This window comes from Crocodylus porosus, unplaced genomic scaffold (assembly GCF_001723895.1).
Source record: "Crocodylus porosus isolate Cpor-Errol unplaced genomic scaffold, CroPor_comp1, whole genome shotgun sequence".
NCBI classification, from domain to species: Eukaryota; Metazoa; Chordata; order Crocodylia; family Crocodylidae; genus Crocodylus; species Crocodylus porosus.
This window is the reverse complement of record NW_017728931.1, coordinates 79,874,786-79,894,032: the sequence shown is the minus strand read 5'-3', so window position 1 is coordinate 79,894,032 and position 19,247 is coordinate 79,874,786. Positions and strand designations below refer to the sequence as shown.

General features: G+C 49.3%; 1 long non-coding RNA gene across 1 annotated transcript in view; it reads right to left on the bottom strand.

Moving 5' to 3' along the window:
• Nucleotides 1-19,198, bottom strand: part of LOC109315508 — a 27,363-nt gene extending 8,165 nt beyond the window's left edge. Inside the window, exon 1 of the long non-coding RNA XR_002102521.1 lies at nucleotides 19,102-19,198. This is a non-coding gene — a long non-coding RNA (uncharacterized LOC109315508). The remainder of the gene's footprint in view (nucleotides 1-19,101) is intronic.
• Between the last annotated feature and the right edge of the window lie 49 nt (nucleotides 19,199-19,247).

Sequence of the window (19,247 nt, the reverse complement as noted above, 5' to 3'; positions counted from 1 at the left end):
CCCAGGACGTCATTCTCCCCTTGTACTTGGCCTTGGTGAGGCCGCAGCTGGAGTACGGCATCCGGTTTTGGGCTCCACAATTCAAAAAGGATGTGGAGAAGCTTGAGAGAGTCCAGAGAAGAGCCACGCGTGTGAACAGAGGTCAGGAAAACAGACCTTAGGATATGAGGCTGAGAGCTATGGGACTCTTCAGCCTGGAAAAGTGCAGGCTCAGGGGTGATCTGGCGGCCGCCTAAAGGTTTATCAGGGGTGCTCCCCAGGGCCTGGGGGAACGTCTGTTAACCAGAGCTCCCCAGGGGATGACAAGGTCAAATGGTCACAAACTCCTTCAGGACTGTTTCAGGCTAGACATAAGGAAGAACTTCTTTACAGTCCGAGCCCCCAAGATCTGGAATAGACTCCCGTCAGAGGTGGTTCAAGCACCTACTTTGAACACCTTCAAGAGAAATTTGGATGTTTATCTTGCTGGGATCCTATGACGCCTGCTGACTTTCTGCCCCTGGGGCAGGGGGCTGAGCCCAATGATCTTCTGAGGTCGTTTCCAGCCCTAATATCTATGAAATTTAAGAAGATCGTGACCCTCAACATCTATGCCTGGACGGGTCTCGGGAAGTGTCGGGTGCTCTCCTTCCTTCAGGAAGGAGGGTACCCCATAGTATTCTTGCAGGAGATCCTGATGACTCCAGCTGATGAGCCTACTTGGTGGCTGGAGTGGGGAGGCAGGGTCTTTTTTAGTCGTCTCTCGGCTACCTCTTGCGGGGTGGTCACCCTGTTCTCCCCAGACCTGCAGCTGGAGGTTCTCCAGGACGTTGAGGTGGTGCTGGGCAGCCTGCTGCACCTCCAGTCCAGGTGCAGGGGCTGGTACTGATCTTTCTGAATGTGTACACCCCTGTGAGGGACCTGGAGTTGGCGGATTTCTTCTGCCAGGTGGCCACATACATCGGTACCCTCAACCCTCCCGAGTGCCTGGTCCTTGGCAGGGACTTTAATGTCACCTGAGATGCGCGAGACCAGTCAGGCAGGGAGTGGAACCAGGCCACCGTGGGCATCCTCAGGGAGATCCTGATAGACTACTCCCTGGTGGATATCTGGTGTGCCTGTCACCCTACTGACCATCCTGCCTTCACCTATGTGACGGTGGGGGAGGAGCAGGCATGCCACTCCCAGTTGGATTGGGTTTATATCTCTTTGCTGCACTTAGCCTGGGCCCACTTCTCTGGCATCAGGCTGACCCCTTTCAGCAATCACCACCTTATCTGGGCCCAGGCCACACTAGGGCCTGGGGGTCCGGGGCTGGCCTAGTGGTATTTCAATCCCAGTCTGCTGGAGAATGTGGGCTTCAGGGAGGCCTTCCAGGAGTTCTGGTTAGCCTGGTGGAAGCAATGGGCAGCTTTCCCCTCAGCTTGGAGATGGTGGGATGTGGGGAAGGTGCACATCTGGCTTTTTTGCCGCGGCTACACTCAGGGGCACACTCAGCAGAGGGAGGCAGTCTGGGAGCGGCTCAAGTGGGAAGTTGCAGCTGTATCTGGATAGGTTGCAGATACAGGCAGACCTGGACAGGCTCAAGAGTTGGGCAGACCGGAACCAGATGAAGTTTAACACTTCCAAGTGTAAGCTGCTCCATCTGGGAGCAAACAACCCTCAGCATACATACAGGCTCGGTGGTGACAGCTTGACTTGCACCATGGCCAAAAGGGACCTAGGGGTAATAACTGGCCATCACATGAATATGAGCCATTGGTGTGAGGCAATGGTCAGCAGGGCAAATAACACCTTGGCATGCATCAACTGATGCATCTTGTGTAAAACTAAGGAAGTGATAATCCCACTGTACTTGGCACTGGTGAGACTACGGTTGGGGTTCTGCATCCTGTTCTGGGCACCACACTTTGATAAGGATGTGGAAAAGCTAGAAAGGGGCTAGAGAAGAGCCACCCATATGATAAGGAACTTGCAAGGCAAGCCATGCTAGAAAAGGGTGAGGGACCTGGGCCTCTTTAGCCTAAAAAAGAGAAGGTTGAGAGATGCTTGATAGCTGTTTACTGCTATATCAGAGGAGTGCATCAGGAGCTCGATAAACAACTGTTCACTAGGGCACCGTCTAGGGAAGACCAGGACCAATGGATACAAACTCCTGGAAGGCCGCTTCAGGCTTAATATCAGGAAAAACTCCTTCAGTCAGGGTGTCCAGACTGTGGAAGAAACTCCCTCCAGAGGTGGTGCAGTCACCTACCCTGGAGGTTTCAAGAGGAGACTGGACCGTCACCTCACTGGGGTCACCTAAGTTCAGTTATCTTCCTGCCTAGAGCAGGGGGCCAAGAAGTACATCACCTGGCTTCTGGCGGGTGATGGTACTCCCCTCACGGATCCAGGTGAGATGCACTGGTGCGCAGGCCTCCTATGAAGAGCTCTTCTCCCTGGATACAACTGACACCAAAGCCTGTCATACCCTGTGGGAGGGACACTGACAGGTCAGCATGGGTAACCAGGACCGGCTGGAGGCTCCTCTCACTTCGGCTGAGTTTTCAGCCCCTCTGCCTGATGCCTGGCAATAAGGTGCCAGGCATTGATGGGCTGACTGCAGAGTTCTACCAGGCTTTCTTGGATGTCTTTGGTCTGGACTTTGCTGCAATCTGGACCTAATCTAAGGGAAGTGGGGAACTCCCCCTGTTGCACTGGAGGCCCATGCTGACCCTCCTGCCAAAGAAAGGGAATCCCCACAACCTGAGGAACTGATGTTCTGTTTCCCTTCTCTGCACAGACTACAAGGTGGTAGCAAAGGCCATGTCACTGGGCCTGCGGTCTGTGCTGATGGACATGATCCATCCTGACCAGATGTACATGGTGCCCGTACGTTCCATCTTCGACAACCTGTACCTGGTTTGGGACCTCCTAGAGCTAGCGCACCAGGAGGGCCTGTTTTTCACCCTCCCGTCCCTGAACCAGGAGAAGGCATTTGATAGAGTGGATCTTGGGTACCTCACAGGCATGCTGCAGGCCTTTGGCTTTGGGACCCACTTTGTGCAGGCTCTCCAGGTGCTGTATGCCTCTGCAGAGTGTTTGGTCAAGCTCAACTGGACCCTGACAGAGCCCATCCCATTCAGGATAGGGGTGCATTAAGGCTGCCCGCTATCAGGCCAGCTGTATGCCTTAGATCTGGAGCCCTTCCTCGTCTTCCTACAGAGGCGAATGGTGGGGTTGATGCTCCAGGAGCTGGTGGTATGGCTGATCCTGTCAGCATGTGCTGACAATGTACTCACAGTCCAGGACTCAGGTGAACTGGTGCAGGTGGAGGCCTGCCAGGCATGGTACTCGGTGGCCTCCTTTGCATGGGTCAACTGAGTGAAGAGTTTTGGCCTGGTGGTGGGTGACGGGTGGCAGGTGGGCTCACTCCCACCTGTGCTCTGCAGGATCTGCTGGAGCATAGGCTTGCTGCTCTGCTTGTGGGTCTGCCTGACCCCCACAGACCCCTACCCACCGGAGAACTGGCACCACCTGGAGACAAGTGGTGGAGCAGCTCTGGGCGTGGGCAAGGCTCCTGAGGTGTCTCTCCCTGTGTGGGAGAGTGCCGGTGCTGAACCAGCTGGTCCTGTCCATGTTCTGGCACTGCTTACACACCCTGCCTGTGCCCCCTGAGGTCCTGGCAGGGCTCCAGAGACGGGTACTGGAGTTTTTATGGCCATCCTGGCACTGGATCGCTGTAAAGGTCCTGAGCTTCCCCTTGTCGGAGGGCAGCCAGGGCCTGGTTTGCCTCCTGACTTTCTGCCTTCAGGCCCTTCAGTGACTGCCCATATCGGAGACTTCCTGAACTACGATAGGGAGGAGTGGGTGGACCCTACTGCCCTGGCCTTGTGCATGGGTCGACCCATGACGTGCAACTTGCCATCTGGTCCAGGAAGTACAATCTGCCCTACCTCCTGACACCTTTTGCCCTTGTCAACCAGGTCCTGTGCAGTGGTGGTCCCCGCCCCCCCACGTCCTCCAGCCACCGGAGTTTATCGTGGGGCCAGTGCCTCGCCTAGCCTCACGGCACTCCTTGCTCCACCACCTAAGCCAGCTGGAGGACACCAGACTGGTCCACTTTTCCACCATCCATCACTGCCACCTCTACAAGCTTGTGGCCATACAATACATTATGCCACCCTTCTGTCCTGCCCAGACCCCAAATGGTGGGGCTTGCTCAGCAAGGGCATGGCTGGGGCACCCCAGTGGCTGAGTCTGTACTCCACCCTCATCCTATGAGCCACTGGGGACCTCTGCTGATGGCTCTTCCATGGAGCCGTCACCACAGGCATGTATGTGGCAAGCTTCACAGACACACCAGTCTCTTGCCCCTTCTGCGGGCAGAGACCCTCGAGTGCGCCAGGCTGCAGCCTCTCCACCTCCAGAACCTCCTCCTGAGGTTCTGTTTGAATTTCACTCCCCACCTTTTTGGTCACCCCATTTGTGACCCCACCAAGTCCCAGGACCTCCTGGTCAACCTTCTGGCCCTGGCCAAGTGGGCCCTGTACCTGACCAGGAAGGAGGGTCTGGCTGGGAAGGTACCCGGAGACTGGGGCCGCTTTCCTCTCACTTGTCTGTACACGTTTCCAGGCAGAACACCAGTGGGTGGCATCCACTGGCTCCCTGGATGCCTTTGAGGACCAGTAGGTGCAGCCCATGGGGCTCTGTTCGGTGTCCCCCTCAGGTACATTCGTAGCAAGAAACCTTTTTTGCCTGCCCCCCACTCCAGTGTGAAGCCCCTCCATATGGCAAAAAGCCCCTTTTGCAGTATTTGCCCCCCTTTTGGGGATGCTTTCTCTCTTCTATTTTTTCTTCTTTCCTCCTTCTTCTTTTATTATTATTATTATTATTATAGAATATAAGGTGTACCTGTAATCTACCAGTTTGTAGATGCTTTTATGAGTATAAAATAGTATTCTGCATTAGTATGTCCTCCCTTCCCCACATTGTATTTGGTCTATTTGTTGTATGTGCCATGACATTTTACCCTTTTATGTGCTAGCTGGACCACCTGAAGCAACCCTAAGAGTTCACAGCACCCACTATTCACTGTAGCAGTCTGGCAGTGGGGACTGCTGCCTGGCTGTGACCTGCTGCACACCTGCCAGACCTGGATAGAGACTGCAAAATCTGCCCCTTTGAGCCAGCTGCCAGTGGGCTATGGCTGCAGGGTTGGTCTTTGTGCAGCACTATTGCCATGTGTGCCCCCTTCCTGGCCATCTGTGCAGCTATCACCCAGAAGATGTTCCCAGTATGGTGGCCTGCTCTGTGGTTTTTTTGGCACTCCAGCCAAAAAACGTTGCCTACCCCGATCTACAGTGTAAAAGCTATTTGGAAGCATACCAGTGTCTGTATTAATTATAAAATGAATTCTAAATACCTATAAGTTTTGTTGTTTGCTTTTGGTTTTCTTACCATAGAGCAGTTAGAGCTCCCCATGAACCCTTCACTAACCAGGATGGGCACCATCATCAGCTGCGGACACAGGTGGCTAGTTCTTGCTGGGGATTGAGATATTCTCCCAAATCCACAGGTAACATTGCTGCATCAGTGTGTCAGTTGTGGTCCCAGGCAGTCACCCTGATCCTCAGCAGGAACCTGCAGGCAGCATCCACAGCCAATGACAGCATGCACCTGATGCTGCCTCTAGTGTGTGAGACAGGAGCTGGTATAAGCTGTGGATGGGGCCAGGATGTGCCTGTCTGCCCAGCATGATGCAGCAGCCAGAACTGCCAACTCCCTACGGGCTGGATCCTATGATTTTGCAGCTGCTGACCTCTGGGCCAGATACAATCAGATGGCAGGCTGAATCCAGCCCACAGGCCATATTTTGCCCACCCCTGATTTAAACCTCACCTCACCATCTGCACCTCCCTTTTTAAAAGTCTACTTCTGCCCATAACTACAATAGCAACAGTAATTAATCCATATCTCCATGTAGTAGATAAGGTGGAAGATGCAAATTTCACAATACAGTGTCACTAATATACTTGTTAAAATCTTACTTTGAGGACAAGAAACACTGTTGTGTTACAATAAACGTGTAATTTATTACTGTACACATGATTTTGCCATTCCATGAAGATCCTGTGTTGGTGATTCATAAATTTTTGTGGCAGCAGGCTAGAATGACCTGGCTTGGATCCAAGGTAGGTCAGCGCTAGCCACCAGCTGCTTACACCGCTTCTCTGCCACCTAACCATGGCATGGATGAGGCTCCCTACTACCAGGGCATGGCACGTAGTGGGAGAAGACCCCCAGGTCAGTGGGCTGCGGTTGCAATCCCCTATCCCATGTTGCTATATTAAAACACTTCTGATCCTACTAGCTGATACAATTCTGCACAGAATCTTATTGACTTTGTTTCCTCCACCTCTGCTATTGGAAGTTCAGTGGCAGAATCAAAAAATCATTGGGAAAGAGCCTATGCAAGTTTAGAAATCTCCAGATTTAATAAACTAACATTTCTCATATTACAACATTAGCACTGAACTTTGTGAAAGAAAGGGAAGTTTTTTTTAATGCAGAAAACAACAAAAGAAGTTTCTTAAGAGCAGCAAGGAAAACCAAGGAGAAGCGTTGTTTCAGTTGGCTTTTTTTGGAGATGAAGTGAATACAGTTGAATTGTTGATGCTGCTGTCCAGATGGCTGAATTGCAACAGGAAAGTATTGCATCACTTATTCTCTTTTTAAACTTTCTGAAAGCTGACTTTGTGGAAAGACCAAAAAGTATGCAACAAGATGTTGTGTATCACATTTCATAGAGAAGTAAGACTGGAAGGGGCCTCAAGCAATCATCTAATCCAGCTGGGCATCAAACAAGATGTTAGCAAACCATTTATGAAATGACATGACCCTTTCTGCTCTTTTTCCATATAAAGCCCATTTCCAGGCACATTGACACTGGTCTAGATCTAGAATAATTGGTGGAATGTGGCCAGTTACATAATGACAGGTAGACAAACAGGGCCTGAATCTCTCTTAGTCATTAGCAGTATAAGGCCTTGGGCACATTTTTATGTGCAGTCCAGCTTTAATTCTATTCTGCCTAGGGTAGTGATATTGTGCCAAGTTTTTTGCTACCTGCATTAAACATCAGCCCCCATGCTCTGTATAGGTTCAAAAGTGGAGTACTTCCTGGGTTTGACTTCATTGACAAACCCAAAGTAGGGAAGCAGGGGGCCAGAATGGAGCTCAGGGGGCACCTTACTCTCCTGTCCCTGCATTACCCTGCCTGCCCCCTCCCTGTCCCAGAACCCTGTACCTTCCCTGCAACAACTGCTAAGGCTGTGGCAGTGGGGTGGGCAGAGAAGCAGCAGCTGTGCATGGTTGGTGATGGACACTTCCTGGACAGACATCGCCTCCTTATTTGCTGCTGAAAACTGGTGGGTTTTTTTGGCTGCTTGACATGTATGAGTGGGAAAACAGGGAGATTATGTTCCCCACCTCCAGCCACTGTAGTGTACGTCACTGCTACCCAGGGAGCAGTGCTGGCCAATTATGTCTCTGAATGTGGCTAACATGACTGCACAAAGCATGGGTTGGTGCTGTTTTAGGTTGTATATGTGCCTTGAATAGCCGTGTAGGTTGTCAATAGCAACATATATTTTCTAAGCCTTTGTAAGAAACACAACTTCATTCCCCAAGGACTAAACATCTACAATCCTCTGACTACTACACACAACTCCAAATATGCTTCACAGCTATGCAGAAGAACTTCAGAGAAAATTAGAAATCATCTACTTCACCTACTCTACTCCAAAAGAGACCAACTCAGGAAGGAAATCATCACATACTACAACAACTTAAAAGACAGAAATCCAATCATCTTCCCTAACAATATACAATGGATACAAAGAGACTACGAAAAACTTTCTACAATATTCATCCTACACAAGAAGAAGAAACGGAACAAATTACTCCAAGAACAAGTTCCCCAGCCACAACACAACCATCAGAGGAACAACACCAACAGCTTACAACATTCCAACCTCAGACTTGATAAAACTGAAAGCAGCAACCAACCCACAAATATTATCAATCTCTCCACACACACACTTACCAAAACTGAAAAAATCTGTCCTTTCGAAAGGCCTAATTTTATTAGGGTAGAAAAATACCCTAATAAAATACTTCAATGTGGAGAACTAGAAGAATTCTTCTGACACCTCCTCCTCTGCCTCAAGGAATATTTCCACAACCAAACCAAACCCACTCCCAATAACTCATCCTCTGACAACATTCAGGAAAAGATCAATGCCAACCCCTCCCCCGCAAAAAACCAGATTGGACACCTCACAGTGGATGAAACCCTAACCTCAACCACTACATTGACTCCTTCAGGGAAAGAATGAACAATGAAATAATCAGCAGCACACGCCACCATAACAACCTCTCTACCAGAGAAAAAGGCCATAGAATCTCTAAGATCTAACCACCAAATAGTAATAAAACCAACAGATAAAGGAGGAGCCGTAGTCATCCTAAACCATGAAGACTACATAAAGGAAGCCAACAGACAGCTCTCTGACACCACCTACTAAAAAGAACTACAAGAAGATCCTACTCCTCTTTTACCAAGAAACTCAACAATACCATCAAACCATTTCCAGCAAGACTACAAGAAAAACTGCAGACCTTGATCACCCCACTACCTAACCCAGGGACTTTCTACATGTTCCCTAAAATCCACAAAGAAGGGAACCGTGGCAGACCTATCATATCCAACCATGGGACCCTAACTGAGGAAATATCAGGTTTTGTTGAATCAATCCTAAAACTGCTTGTCACCCACGGAGCAAGTTTTGTACAAGACACTACGGACTTTTTATGGAAACTTAAAAACATAGACCACCTTCCCAGCAACACACTCCTAGCCACCATGGACATTACCAGCCTATATACCAACATCCCACACCAGGACGGCATCCAGGCCTGCCTTACACATCTACAGGAACAAGATTACAACTCAGAATACAGACCCAAACATATTACTGACCTTGTACACTTCATCCTCACACACAACAATCTCACTTTTAATAATCAACACTTCCTCCAGATGATGGGAACAGCTATGGGCACCAAAATGGCCCCAACCTTTTTATGAGCCACCTGGAAGAAGACTTCCTCAAGAACTGCACCATCAAACCCTTGTTATACTTAAGATATATCGATGACATCTTCATCATTTGGACTGAAAACCTGCAATCTCTGGTTGAGTTCCATCAGAAATTCAACAATCGCCATCCCTCCATCCAACTTTCTCTAGAATACTCCAGCACCAATATCTCCTTTTTAGACGCAATGATCAGTATCCAGAATGATAAAATACAGACCACGTTATACAAGAAACCCACAGACCAACATACATATCTGCACAGAACCAGCAATCACCCTAAACACACCTAAAAATCTGTGACATACAGCCAAGCCCTCAGATACCACCGAATTTGCACTAAAGAGAACACCTGGGATTGCCACCTCACCAATCTTAAAAAGGCTTTCACCCAACAAAGATACTCCTCCAGAGAGAGAGATCACACGTTTGAAAGAGCCACCTGGATACCACGTGAAGAACTGCTGCAGTACAGAAGAAAACTCCCCACAAATCACACACGGCTGGTTATGACATATCACCCCTCCCTCAAACCTGTACAGAAAATCCTCAAACAACTGCAACCCATGCTAGAAAGAGACCCTACTCTTAAAAAGATCTTCCCAGAGCCACCCATCCTAGCCTTCAAACAAGCACCAAACCTCGCTAACCTCATCACCAGAAGCAAACTTCCTCAAGCCCAGAACACACCAAAAGGATCCCGACCATGCCACAACAAGAAATGCAAAACCTGCCAACACATCTCCACCTCCACCACAATTACTACACCCCACAACAGAGCCATAAGCATGCCCGGATCTTACAGCTGCACCTCCAGAAATGTAATCTCTCTCATCCAATGCACCAAATGCCCTGATGGAAAATACGTAGGAGAGACCAAACAACAACTGCGCACCAGAATGAATGCACACCGGATATCTATCAAAGACAGGAATACTCAATTACCTGCGGGGGCACATTCTCACAAGAAAACCACTCTCTCTCCTGTCTCTCAGTCCTGATCCTCAAAGGAAACCTACAAAACACTTCCCAGAGACAAGCCTATGAACTCCACTTCATCAACCTCCTGGATACTAAAAACCATGGACTAAATATAGACATTGGATTTACGACACATTGTAACCTGCCTGACATCCGACTCCCTAAGTATCTCTCCACTAGTCATCCCCCTTCTCTCTCACCCATTGACTCCTCAATCTACATTTTCACTGACTACCTGTCTTGCATGCAGCCCAGCCCAGCCTCTGGCTCCTTTACTTGTCATTCCATCCAGGAAGAGCACACACCAACTGCTGAAACTTCCTCAGCCTGATGAAGGGTTTTTGAACCCGAAAGCTTGCTTAATAATTGTTTTCCAACTATTTAAATTAGTCTAATAAAAGATATCAGATTCACCCAAAGAACCTTGTCTCCTTTGATAGCTGTAACTTTTACCTCAGGATTTTCTCTACTGAGGTTTCCCCTGGCCTACTGTGCCCAGACTGAATTAAGTCAGTGGGTTGAAACCCCAGTTTGACAACAACAATAAAAAGTCTTTACTGACTTCAGCAGAATCCGCTTTTAAAGTGTCAATAATGGGACAAAACTCTCCCTTAACATTGTGTGAAATAGTTACAATGTAATAGAAAAGAAACGGCCTTAATTCAGGGCTGTCTGCAATGTGTTTCAGTTTTGTGGGAAAACCGGAAAAATAAAACATCAGTAATTAAAAATGGAGCAGAAAATGTCAGCATTGTCAAATTAAGATATTTAACCTAAAAAGTCACCCTAAGAAAGCCTTGTCTCTCAGATATTTATCTTTACATTTTTATTTCTCAGGCTATAATATATAAATAAAATATTCACATTTATTTTGATGCTTACTGTAGTAATACTAGTGAGTATTTGACAGGATTGCATTGTTCGAGTGCCATAAATAAAACTACAGTTGAAACACTGCAACATTTTGCTAAGTGCAGTGTGTTACTTAACTATGTTAAAACGCAGGGAAGTTAATCTAAATGTTGCCTAAAAATCAAGACAATATATATTGATATTGATATTAAACTGTTTTAGCATTTCTCCCTTTACTTAATTGCAATTGATGCTCATTTTGAACTGATTAAATCTTCTAGAATTGATATATAGGACATATTAGGTTTAAGATATATTTTTTATTCCTACTTTTGAGTATGATTTCAAAATTGCAAATCATGATGATGATAGTTGTTTTCACTCCTTTATTTAAAGCAGAAGTGGTATCACTCTCAGCTATTTCAGATGAAGGAGAACAAGGCCCAGCCTGCTGTAATTTTCTTTTGGATGAACTTTGGAGTATCTCTAAGAAAAGGACTCCAGTTTGTTTGAACGGTTATCCTGAGCACCCGATTTTTAGTGTGTAGATAATATCTCCCAGTTATCTCTTTCAGAATTGTGTAAAGAAGTATGTATTTCTAGCAAAGAAGTCATTGTAAAACCTTTTGTCAGTGACCCATCAATGGGATATAAATATTGGTTGTCTGTTACAGGCTGGTTTTAATCAGAGGGCACACATTATTGCCTCAGAAATCCCAAGGCTAGTTTAATGCAGTTGCTTTAACGAAACATTTATTGGGGGTAGTTTTTTAGAGCACCTTTAGCAGTGTGTATATGTACGTTTTCCACATTCAGTTAAGGAGCCAATATTCACTTCAATTTACTTTCTATCTTATCATTCTCACTTTTATATGACCTTCTCCTCAATGTCCTACAAACAATCATCTTCATTTTTTTTATTTTTTGCTCATACATTCCCAGTTCCCCTGAATACACAGACATGAACCCACACAAAATTTATTTAGGCCAAGTGAAAAAGCTAAACTTTTCCTTTAGATGGGGGGTGGGAGAGATGGAGAGCATACTTAGACCCCAGAGTTCCCAACTCCCCCAATTTTTTTTTTACTGATAATTTACAATTTTTTTACTGATATATATATTTACCTTATGTAAATGGAACTTTAACAGATGTGGCACTTGGGGGTTGCTGTGACCTCCCCCTAGTGGCTGCCTCAAATCCTACCTGGCTCCCACCCTTGCCTCCCCTTGGTTTTGCCTTGCTTCCCTGTCTGCCATGTCTTGTTGGAAAATGACAAGTGGTTGCTGCCCCCAGAGGCAACTGAGTCTAGATGCTCTCTCTTTCATTCCCACTGGCCCTACATTACCTATCCCCCTGTCTTTTCTTTCTTGCTGGGAAGGAGAGAAAGGGATCCAGCCACTAATGGTGCCTTGCAATCCCCATACCCCCAAACCAGGTGTGGGTGGTTGGACTCCTACTCTAGCAGCTCTGTTTCAACCAGCCCCTACACAACACATCTTTGGCAGGCTTGGATACTTCCAATAAGTTGGGGTGTTCTGGATCTTACTCACTGAGCCCCAGAGGACTTCTGGATCATCCTCATTTCTTCCCCAACTCAAAGTCCTCCTTCTGAGCTCCACTTAATTTATGGCCCCTAGCACTTTCTGGGGTGAGTCTTCATTTTTACACTTGACACCCCCCACAGGCATTAGGTCTCCCACCAGCATCTTTGTACAGTTTCACAAACTTAACACTTCCAGTTTTCCCTTTTAACTGACTCTTAATAGTCCACCAGTTCGTATTACTGGGGAGAATACTTAAACACTCTTCTACCACTCAGAATCCTTCCAATCTGAGTCTCCAACCTCTTACCTCCAGACTTAGGGTAGGATTTCTTTCCCACCTTGTACTGGACTAGCTTCTGACTTACTTGCCTCTCTTTCCGTGAGCATTTTCTTGCCCTCCTATTTTCTGTATCCTTGCAGCTAGCCTTCAGAGTGTCACCCCCCTGTCTTTGTCATCACCTCTCTGCTGCTTCTCTGGCTCTTCCAGATGCCAAGGCTGGTTCCCTGTGGTGGCTACTCTCTTGTCTGCCACACTCAAAGTCTCTGCTCACATGGCTTCCAAAATCTGCCTGCTCTGGGATGCAGTGGACCTTCTTCCCTTATTGGACCTCCCTGGATCTTAAGTCGTTCTTTGCCTACAAGGACTAACTGGGCCCCTTGTGCTTCAGGTGGCACTCCCAGTCCCCTGTTAGTTTGGTGAGGCCTCCTCTCTGCCTCACCTCAGCTTGAGTCCTCCCCAAAATAAAAGTCTCTTATTTTCCCCTTAGAAGTCCTATACCCTTTCTTATTTCAAAAGGGGATCCATTTCCCCTGGGAGGAGTCCACATTTCAATCCAGGAACCCTGCATTACGGACCACCCCTAATCCCTCTGGGGGCCTACCTTTTGTCCTTGGGGTTCAGCCACCTGTTTCTTCCTGATCTTCCTCTTCACCTCAGCTGGACTCTTCTTCCTGTCTACAAGGATATGACCTGCCACTACTGATAGCGGGCTCTCTCTCTCACTGTTCCTGCAGTCCCCCTTCCAGTATCCTTTTCACTAGTGTCATTGGCTGTCAGAGCTCTGCCTAACGCCTCTCCATTTTGGAGCCCATCCAGTAGCAGCTGAAACCAAGGCTGGAACTCTTGGGCATACGTGGCTCCTGCAGTCAGGGTTACTGTCTCGGCAGCCTGTCCCTCTATCCCTGCAATGTGTGCTGTCAACCCTTGCTCCATTTGTGGCTCCACCATTGGGATGCAGTTCTTGCTAGGAGCTTTCTCACCTTGGCTTTCTCTCTTGATCTGGTCTCCCTCCCCACCCCCTTTAGCATCTCTCTCCTTTCTCCTATCTGGTCTGGTCCTTGTAGAGCTGTGGCTCCACTTCCCTGGATCCTTTCCAGATTTCTCCCAGTTTTTCAACTGTTTGCTCACCACCTCCACCTTCTATGACAAGTGTGAAAGGCTGTATGTAGTTCTGGCATGTGTGTTTCTCTCAGACGATGGGCTTCTGTCTCTACCTTTTGCTATTCCAGCCTTAGCCTCTTGATTAAGTTCCTAGTTCTCCATTGCCAACTTGTCATTATCCTGCACTGGAGTTTAAAGAGTAGTTCCCTCATCTCTTTTGTAAAGGTGTGGGCCTCTGCTAATTCCATCTTACATTGGGGTAGCTCTTCCTTTGGGTTACTGATTCCTTTCTATCTCTGTTCCCACCCTTTGCGATATCGATGTTCTACATTGGCCTGGTCAAGTTGATGGTACATATAACTTATTGGCATCAGTTCTGCTACCAGGGCTTGGGCACTTGCAGCTTCTTCCTGCCATGCTGTGGATAAGCTGTTCACTTTGCACCCGTTTTCCCTGCCAGTCCATTACTACTTCCTGAAGCTTGGCCTAATACTCACTTTGGATTTCTATCTGCTGCTCCAGGATCCCTATGGCTGTCTCCTTCCCCTCATCTGAACAGCTAAGAGTCTCAGTCCTTTTAGCTAGCTCTTTCTCAATTCTGTAAAAAGTGGCATCTGCTACTTCCCTTCAGATCATTTGCAGTTTCGCTTCACATTTGTGGCTTTATTCTGCTAGTAATCATTGTTCAGTTCTTTATTTTTCTCTGCAGCTATCAGATGCCTCAACTTGATTATTTGTTTCCTTACTGCCTGTTTGCAAATGCTGTTTTAAGGATGTTTCTGCCTCAGCTTGCTTGCTGTTCTGATGCTCCACTTTAAGATCCCATTTAGCTGGGCTGCTTGTTTGAAAATATCTAGGACTCTAGTAGTTGAACTATAGTCTCTGCCCTGGCATTCATTTTCTCCTTATCCCTGTTGCCCTTTCTTTCCCTTCCTAGGGCAGACAGTTGAGCCTACACTCTCTTGCATTTCCACGTTTTTTATTTTATTTTTTTGTATCCATACTTTGTTGCTATGGCTCTCTAACTGCCTGGTCTAATTGTAATAGTGACCAAACCATCTGATTTAACAAGTTTCAGCTCACCTGAGCCTGATCACAAAATCTTTTGGCCAGTGTCCATTTCAATTTGTATTTGGTTGACTGGTACTGTTTGCTCCCCCTCCACATTTTAAGCCCTCAGTACTTCCTCCCACTGACAACATGTCCCTGAAAATATAATGCTACCTTGTACCTTGCAACCTACACTCCACACTAGGCTAGCAATCCCCTCATTTTCTTCTTTCTTCCTCTGTTGGCCCTAAGGGGTCTCCTCATTCATAGGGAAACTGAGTCCCTCTGGGCACGGACTTCCTGGCTTTACATGCATCAATGTAACAGGTGTGGCACCTGGCGGTTGTCGTGATGCCTCCTAGTGGTTGCCTCAATCCCCCCGGCTCTCACCCTTGCCTCCCATGATCCTGTCCTGCTTCCTTGCCTGCCACATCCTGTACTTGGAAAATGATGAGGGGAGTCTGTCCTCCATGGCAGGTGAATCTAGGTGCTCTCTCTTTTTCTGTCTTTTGTCTCAGTCTCTCGTTCCCTCTAAACCAGAGGTCAGCAACCCCTGGCACGCGTGCTGAGCATGGCGCACAAGGCCATTTTGCTTGGCATGCCACCACCAGGCAGCCACCCAGAGCTGGGGCTGGGTGCAGCAGGCAGTCTGCAAACAGCTGCGCCAGGCTCCCACGTCAGCTCTGTACCAGTGCGTGCATGCACACCTCAGAGCAGGCGGTGGAGGAGGGGCCAGAGGCAACACAACCCCAGTCTCTCCCCACTGCCAGCACAGAGCTGATGGTGGGGCTCTGGAGCCCGGCACAGCTGTTTGTACCCAGCCTGGGCTCTGGGTCTGCTCCAAGGTGTGCACTCAGTCACTGCCAGCATGGAGCTGATGCCAGAGCTGTGGAGTCCAGCACAGCTGTTTGCAGCCTGCCTGCTGCAGTGGCCCAGAGCCCAGGCGGGCTATAAGCTGCTCCAGGCTCTGGAGCCCAGTCATCAGCTCTGTGCCAGCAGCAGGGGAGAGGCCGGGGTTGTGCTGCCTCAAGCCCCCCCCACCGTCTACTCCAAGGCACACATGCAGCTGTTTGCAGACTCCTGGATGCAGCCATCCCCAGCTCTGAGTAGCTGCTGCCAACTTTGGAGCCCAGGCTGCTTGCAGCAGGGCTTGCAGCTGAGCCTGCCTGACTCTCACCCGCTCCAAGCCCAGCCTTCCTACTAGGATGAGGCTGGCACTGCCCCTTGCCAGGAGCACTGCACCTTTGCAGGCTTAGCTGTGTGGAGTGGGTGGGTGGGTGGTTGGGCTGATGGGCAGGCTCTGGGTCAGGGCCTTGATAAGCCATGCTGCAGCCCAGGGGCTGGATACCCAGCGAAACACAAGGGCTCCGGCAGGCCCAGGGCATTGTTGGGTCGGACTTTGTCTGGTGACCTAGCAGCCTGGCTCTGTGCACCCATGCCTCTGGTTGTGTGCGCACATGTGTCTGGTTCTGGATGTGTGCGCATGTGTCTGTTCTGGTTCTCTGTGTTTGTGCTCATGTGGTTTCTGTGTGTACGTGTGTGTGGTTCTCTGTGTGGATGTGTATGGGCCTGGTTCTCTTTCTGCTCTCCTTTCCCTCTCTCTCTCTCTTTCCCTCTTTCTCTCTCTCCTCTTTCTTGTATTTCTCTTTTTTCTCTCTCTTTCTCTCTGTCTCTCTGTAACATGCTTAACAAAAAAAGTACACAACAACAAAGGCAACATTTATGATTATTAAATATACTAATATGCAGTGTGTCCTGCCATGTACCACCCCTCCCCTTCCCCTAATTTTGTTTTTCTGGCATCATGCTGGCACTCCAACACCTTCCAAGGTAGGCATTGTGGTATTTTCCAGCACTCTGGCCCACAAAAGTTGTCTACCCTTGCTCCAGCCCTACATGCCTAAAAGACTAAATTCATGGCCCCCTCCTGCCCCTACAGCCATGCCCATGCCTTGCCAAAGTTACTCTGTACCCTGTTCTGTCCCTTGTAGAGTCCTCAGACCTCTTGGCTTTATTCTCTCTTTCCTCTGGCTACAGACTTCTAGTCCTGGCCTGCTGATTTGGGCCCAGCTCTCTGTCTCAACCTTGTCAGTTCTCTAAGTCTCTGGGCCCCTGTGTCTGTCTCCTACTCTGAGCCCCTGGCCCCTGCATTTGTGTCTCCTACTCCCAACCAGCCCTCAGACTTCAGGGTCCCTGACTCCAGGCTGGGCTACTTGCCTCTCCAGCCCAGAGTTCTCTGGTTTCCTGATACCAGGCCAGGTTGCCTAATGCTGCGTGCCCTACCAGACACTCCTCCCTAACCTCCAGACTTCCCCCATAGCCACACCCAGTCCTGCAGTATACATCTTAAATTATAACATAAATGCAAGACACCATTTTCCAACTAAGAGCCTACCCAGCTTTGAGTTGTTGTCTCTCTCTGGCAATGGTGGTGGGAGAAAATATTATTTGGGGGGACTGGGCATGCAAGAGGCAGTGCGGGGCTGCTCCTCCCTCCCACAGGGCCATTGTGGGGCCGGCACATGGCAGGGATGTTGGACGCAGTGCTGGGGTGTGGTGGTGACTCTGGAGCAGTGGAGACCATGTGTCTGTGCCACCAGGGGATGCTTCTGAACATCTCTGAACAGAGACTTGACTGGCCCAAAATGCGGTCTAGCCGGACCAGGTTGCCAACTGACACCACCCCCCAGACACAGTGCTAAGTATCTGGACCCAAATAAGGAATTGGATTTTGGGCTGGGCCAAGCAGAATTTCTAGCCATAATCCCATCCTGAAAGCCTGTTCCTTATTCAAGCCATTATACTTAGTATAGTAGGCATGGGGGCTGTTAGTTAGCGGCCTGGCATGGCCAAATCGTGGTTTGGGCCAGGCAGGCCTGTGGTCAGGGTTCTTTGGGACAGTCCCCCAATAGCATCACCATGATACCTGGGGTGGCCCAAGAAGTATTTTGCCCCATACTCCCATCCTAATTTGGCTTCCATTTAGGGCTCTGTACTTGATTTGGGATATTATTTTACATATTAAGTAGTACATATGCGTAGCTATGAAATTCTCTCTCTTTAGGATGTGGAAGTCATTACTAAATTTTCTTCGGTCTAGATTAGCTTTGAAAAAGGAACTGGAAATAAGGAACTACGAATAAGGAACAAACTTCAGCATCGTCAGGGGGAAGGGGTAAGGAGTAGGGGAGTGGGCTCTGTGTTTTGCTTTGCTGCAACAACTACAGCTTCCTACAGGTGGCAGCCGGGACCCAAGCACTGCTGGGTGGGGCAGGGGCAGGGGCAGTGAGGGGCCTGTGGGGGAGCCTGTGGATTGGGAGTGAGGGGCACCTGGGGTGGGGAGTGCAGCTGGGAGTGAGAGGCCATGCTAAGGAAATGGGGTTTCTGTCCGGTAATCACAGCCCAAACTCAGCTTTTTATTTGGTACAACGTACACAGTACACAGGACCCAGGGGCTCTTGGTTGGCAGGCTGGCATGCAAAAACCGAGCTTGGGGTTCAGTAGCACCCTGCCTGTACTTCTTTGGGAGAGTCCCCTGGCGGTAGGTGACTGGGGGTAACCGGAGATGGGTTTTGCCTGGTAATCCCACCCCAAACTCAGTTTTCTATTCAGCGCAACGGACACAGCACACAGGGCTGAGGGGCTGGCAGTGGACAAGCAAAAACCACGCTTCAGATCCGCGCCGGCCCTGCCTTCCTCGGGAGAGTCCGCGGTGGGGGAGGTGTGTGGGTCCGGGTGACGGGAAGCAGATTTTGCCCCATAATCCCCGCTGTCTCAGCTCCTGCTTCAGGTCAGCCTGCCGGCAGTGTGAAGAGGCACCACACTTCCATGAGTAAAGCTATTTGTGATGAAATCTTCCCTCCTCAGCCCGCGCCCTCCGGTGCTCGCAGTCGCATCCTCGCGCTGTAGCGAACCGAGAAGGAGACGCCGGCTGCAGCACCCGGGCTCAGTGGGACCCAAAACCAAGCCGGGGAGGCTGCAGCAAGACACTCACGCCTCAGGGCTGAGCAGGGGCTTGGCCCCAAAACAGCCCGCCACATCCGACCCTGGGCAATCACTGGCGACTGCAGACGGTTCTAGAGACCAACCCCAGAGCCCACGCGGACACCGACCGTTAAACGCGTCATCAGACCCTCCCCACGAGAACGCCACTCTCCAGGCCCCCCCCCCTTACCCTGCTCCAACCTCCACAGTAGCCTCGGGGTGTCCCAGCCCTTTCCGCAAGGACCCGCTCGTTTGCCCCGCAATGGCAGGAGGCGGGGATAGTGCGTCATCACGCCGCCCGGAAGTGAGGGCGCCCGCTGACGCCCCGGCCCCCCC